The sequence below is a fragment of the Triticum dicoccoides genome, chromosome 7A (assembly GCF_002162155.2).
Source record: "Triticum dicoccoides isolate Atlit2015 ecotype Zavitan chromosome 7A, WEW_v2.0, whole genome shotgun sequence".
NCBI lineage: Eukaryota > Viridiplantae > Streptophyta > Magnoliopsida > Poales > Poaceae > Triticum > Triticum dicoccoides.
Genome location: NC_041392.1, coordinates 45,558,317 through 45,563,971, shown reverse-complemented (window position 1 = coordinate 45,563,971; position 5,655 = coordinate 45,558,317). Strand labels below are relative to the sequence as shown.

The window sequence follows — 5,655 nt, the reverse complement described above, 5'->3', positions numbered from 1 at the left end:
CACTTAACATGGAGGGGCAAGGAGGACACACTGACTAGTTCAACCAAGATAAAATAAGTTCACCTAGCCTCACTAACCAACCCCAGGGTAAGCGGCTAGCAGAAAGCGTGAAAATAAGTGATTGATCTCCGAGTAGCACAACCACCCAGATGGTATGCGAAACTGAGACAAAGGGTAACCTACCATTTGGCTCACATACTCACTACTTCTACACTAATCACAAATTAGACAATAATCAACTATCATGAACCACAAACCAAGAACACAACTTAGATTGCAGGCTCACTGTACCTTGAGATTGGAGTTGTTCCACATTTCATTAGTTGGCCAGAACCTTATGAGGTAAGTAATCTACTTGATCACCATCAACGATTGAAACATCAGGGCACCTGCGTGAGGAAAAATGAAAATTTAATAATAGAGTGATACAATGAGCCATTGATTTGAATTGACAGACATGTAATAACTATATATGACTAACCAACAACAATACAACGATAAACTTTCGATATAACCAATAAACTGTCCATGTAACTAATTTACTCACGGTAGCTAAACTAATAAACTCTTCTAAGTAGCAACATCTCCTTGTAACATGAGGTGCTCAGCTGCAAACGATCCTCCATGTAAACTCCACTCTACTTAGCATTCTTTCTAGCTACCACACAAAGTGAACTAGTACTAGCACAGTCATCTATCTCTAGAAACACAAGAATAAAACAATGCCGCGATGGCATGCTAGGCATCAATCAGTTTTAAAAAGCTCAATTTTTAGAGACATAAAAAAAGACCAGAAAGGGCCAAGGGTCTAAATATTCGACATAATCTGCTCAGAAAATCATCACATCAAGTAACATGTCTGATAAACAAGAACAAAAGAACTAGCAGCCCCAAATCATTTTATCCATCTCGGCCAAACAAGTACAGACACAAAATCAAACGAACAATGAAGAAATGTTCCTTTATGCCCTCTCGACCAAACCAATAGGGTTCGGGATGGACAATGGAGATCCATGAGTGGTAATAATGACTCCAATGGCATGCGAAACTGAGGCAAAGAGTAAGCTGCCATTTTGCTTTCATAAACTTCCACAAGTTCAGTCTAGTCTAATAAGAAATCAATAAAACCGAGTATCAAACAAACCAAATAATCAAAGGAAAAGCATTGGTCAGGAGGACTAGCTCTAGTAGTAGATAGCAATAAGAAGCAGCCACAATCTGAACATATCAATGAACCACCAAAATTGAAAGAACTGGCAGATAATTTTAGCCATGGCCGACAAAAGCAGAACCGGGCCATGGGCAGTAAGAAAACTATAGGGCAAGGAAGCCAACTGACTAATTCAAACAAACAGAATATGCTCACCTAGCCTCGCTCACCAGCCACAGGAAAAGTGGCCAACAAACAGTGCGAGAACGAGGGAGTGATGGATCTCCAAGGAACACAACGACTCTCATGCGTTGAGAAACTGAGGTAACGAACAAAGCAACCTGCTATTTCACTCACATAAACTTTCACTGCTTCAGTCTTATATAGCCTAATAAGAAACTAACAAACTAACCAAGTGTCAAACAAACCAATAACAAAATGCTGGTTAGGAAGAGAAGCTCCAGTAGTAGCAAACCACTATCGAACATATCAATCAACAAATTCAAAAGAATCAGTAGATTAGTATCATCTATCTTCTCTAGAGCATAAAACGGTCAGCCAGCCAACAAAATCAGATCTCAATCATTCAACGGTAAAAATACTACAGCAGTAAGGAAGGCCAACTGACTAATTCAACCAAGGAGAAATATATTCGCCAGGCCTCGCTCACCAGCCCCATGGTAAGAGGCTGGCAAAAAAGGGACTGATGTATTTTCAAGCAGCACAATGACTCATGCCATGACAAACAGAGGCAAATGGTAACCAACCAATTTGCTAGGCCAAACCTCACTAACTGACCTTCTTGCCTAACCAGAAAGCAAACAAATAGAGAAGGACCTTAGGTTGCTAGTTAAGTTAAAACTATTTTCCAAAGATAAGGTCGACTAAAAAACTACTAGAATTCGACTAAAACAACATTTTCCAAGAAACTGACACAAAAACTAAGAGTACACCACAGAGGTACTTATTTTCCATGTTTTTGAGTATTGATAAAGACATCTTAAACAAATCATCTTCAGAATGCAAAAACATTGCAGGATCTTCCAACAGACAAACTACCAAGGCAGCGTAAAGCGTGCAGCAGCAACATTTTATTTACCTATATAGAAACTTGCTGTGGAAATTACTTTTGATGGTGTCAATGATGAACCATTTCGGTGCGTGGTGTCTCCACGCGACTGGTTCTTGAATCATCATCCCACCTGCGACAAAACACATGTACCAAACATGATTAAACATCACCATAAAAGCATGGCAACAATACTTTCTTATAAAAGGATTGCCAACATAAAAGAAGCATACAATATGATACAGTAGGCATCACTGTCCCTAACCTTCTCTTCACGTTGAAGGGAGCCAGAGTTATTCATATTGATAAGTGGGTTTCCTCGCATTAGTCCAGCCTCCTCCATCTTGGTCTCTTCTTCGGCTTGCCGGTGCTCCTGCAGCAAACATACGTGACATCACATTAATTCTCCAAATCTACAGGAAAGGGCACCTAAGAATGATAATAGAAAGAAGAAGAAAAATACCTTTCTAAGCATGTCCTCGGCTCTTTCTTTTTTAATCCTTTCAAGCTCTGCCATTAGAGCATCAGTGCATCATCGTCGTTATCATCACCATCACTGAATAGATGTTCCAATTTGATGAGTAAGAGAAATAATAAACTGACATAATTGGCTGAACAACAAAATAATGTGCCAAATAAACAGCTGTGTCCCCAAAAAAATCAAGACCCTCAATAAAATGTCAAGGCAGTTCCAGCATTACTCTTTTTCCCAATTTTACAGTTTGTCGTAAAAACATCCAGATTAAAATGAACTAAGTCTGAGCATATGAGTATGTATGTATGGCCCAACATCAATGTCCATGTAGATAACACTAAAAGAACAGTTTCAGCCCCAACACACAATATAATTTATTAATATAGTTAGAAGACGTGTCAGTTAATCCTGTCCATGCAACAACAGGAAGAGTATCATCAGCATTTTGGATAGGTGTGAATGTGTGATTAACAAACTACTGAGCAAGAACTAGACAGACCTTTTGTCATCAGTTATGGGATCCATGCATGTCAGAGTTGTCTGCATCGATTTCCCTTGGAACCATCTTGTCATCATCCCATTTTGAACCTGTGATTGCCAGGAGGAAAACAATAAGTAAACCATAATGCTGCCTTGATCATAAACACTAAACAGACTTTGCTAAATCTTTAAGATTGCCGCCGACCTTCTAAGAGTAGGCTGAAACTTTCTCGCTGGTCCCTCTCATCTGCAAGAAAAAGTAGGTTGAACTAATCAATCACAATTCACAGGAACAAGGAAACAACAACATACAAGCATAATACAAGTCTGAAGCTACGGAATCAACCTGAAATGAAGAGAAAATTGCATCTGTAATGAACTGAACCAAGATTACCAAGTGAAGACCTATGAAGAAGCAAAGCTTATTATACCTTAGTCCTTTGAGGCTACCAAGCAAGCAACTCCTGGTTGGTTTGACTTTGACCAATAGTAGAAACAGCGGCGACAACGTGAACCTAGGTGACGCCACGACGACGATGGGCCCTGCTGCACGGACTGTGGCGACGCGTAAGGTTGCAGAGGCACGGAAGTAGACTGGTTATGGGTTGAAGGGGACGTGGTGGTGGACCGGAAATCCTGCAGCACAACACACCGGTTCAAGTCAGCTATGTAGAGCAAGCAGATGGACGAGCAAATAGATTGGGGATTGGAAGAACAAGCACGCACGGGTACTCATCGATCAGGTCGCTGGTGAGTCCCTTGTCCCTTGTTCTGGACGAAGGAGACCTTGGACTGGGAGGAACTTTACAGTGTTGTGGACGTAGTCCTCTCCTCCCTTGCCGGCTGCCTCACACGGAACTATGGTACTGCTACCGAACAGACCAAGACCATACATTCAGTCAATTGGTTCAAACAGCCATATACGGTGGCCCTTGATTCTGGTTAACAGATAATCGACCCCAAATGAGGAACATATGCACCATGATGAACCATTTGCTTATGATTCTTAAATTTATTATACATATGCAGCAACAGCAGGTATTTCTGTAAAACATTCACTTGGTGCTAAGTAGCTACTGCTATCCCAGCTCCAAACATCTAAAAAAGATGTTAATTCTGTGTACAGAACAGAACAAGCTCATCTCCAAAAAAATAAAAATATCTTCTTTATATTCATCACATGGGGGGAGACTGAACCATGGTAGCAAGCATATTAACTTATTAAGCAATGCCCTAGAACTAGCGTAAGTAGTAAAAACAGAGGATACAGTTCATCCTACACATAAGACAAATGAGTCAATTAGTAATCCCGGTATAAGAATCCTAAGCAAGCCTTAAACTGGATAGATAGCACATGACAATCTCTAGAGTAGCAGCAGTAAACCCTAGAAATTGGGGATTTCAGGAAAGCTATGAAATTGGTTGCAACTAGAGCATCCAGAGACCCACAACAAGCATCCAGGCCTGCAGAGACAGCAATTGGAGGCGAGGAATAGAGAAGGAGAGGGAGAGAGGACCTTGAAGACAGGCCCGTACATCCACAGGTGCAAGTGGAGCCGCTGCACAGGGCCCGCAAAAATCTGGGGCCCCCAATTTTTGTGCAAGTACTATATACTATATATTACTAAATCCTGAGATTAATAAAGAGGAAAGACTGGATCGTTAAACTGCCAAGAAAAATAAAGTGCAGCCCCAGCCCAACGGAACAGCAGGCCCATAGCCCAAGTCATCTCTCTCACGGAGAATTCCAGAAGACTGAAGACGGATCGAATTCCCCTGTTCTTAATTTTCTCTCTCTCTACAACTCTATTCCTCGAGACCAGGACTCGCCGGCGGCTGGCGCATCGCTCGCAATTAGGCTGGTCATAGTGGGAGTAACATAGGTAGTAACATAGATGCCACATAAGCAAAAATGATGATGTGGCAAGTAGTTAATGAGGAGAGAGGCAAATAGAGTAACATAATATGTTACCATCACATAGCGGTTTCCAATGCATAATGAGTCTACAAAATAATAAATGAAGGCAACTATGTTACCACAGCTATGACACTACCCACTATGAAGGTAGTAACATAGACTAGTAACATATGTATGTTAGTAGTCTAAGTTACTCCCCACTATGACCAGCCTTAACTCGCAGACTCCTCATCTCCTTTCTCGGATGGCTTCCCAATTATTATCCAAGAAGAGAACCGTTGATGGCAAGTACACAATGAACTGCAGGTTCGTTTCCGCATCAATCTATAAATTAGGGCGTTTTCTACTGCTTCTTCCACTGATCCATCAATCCATCCATCGTCCCCTTAGAAAATCAAGAGGTTGGAACAGGCCTGGGTTGGAATCTCGCTGCTTGGTGGCCGCAGTCCTTGGAGGTGAGCAATCAGAGCACCAAGCGCCCCCGCCTGATGATATGCATCCGTGAACAGTCAGCAACCAAAGGTTGTTTCGCCCCCTTTTCACCCCTTTTCGCCCCCTTTTCA

The 5,655-nt window shown here is 41.6% G+C and overlaps 1 pseudogene; it reads right to left on the bottom strand.

Moving 5' to 3' along the window:
- Positions 1-319: 319 nt before the first annotated feature.
- LOC119333025 lies at positions 320-4,069 on the bottom strand (annotated as a pseudogene).
- Positions 4,070-5,655: the final 1,586 nt, after the last annotated feature.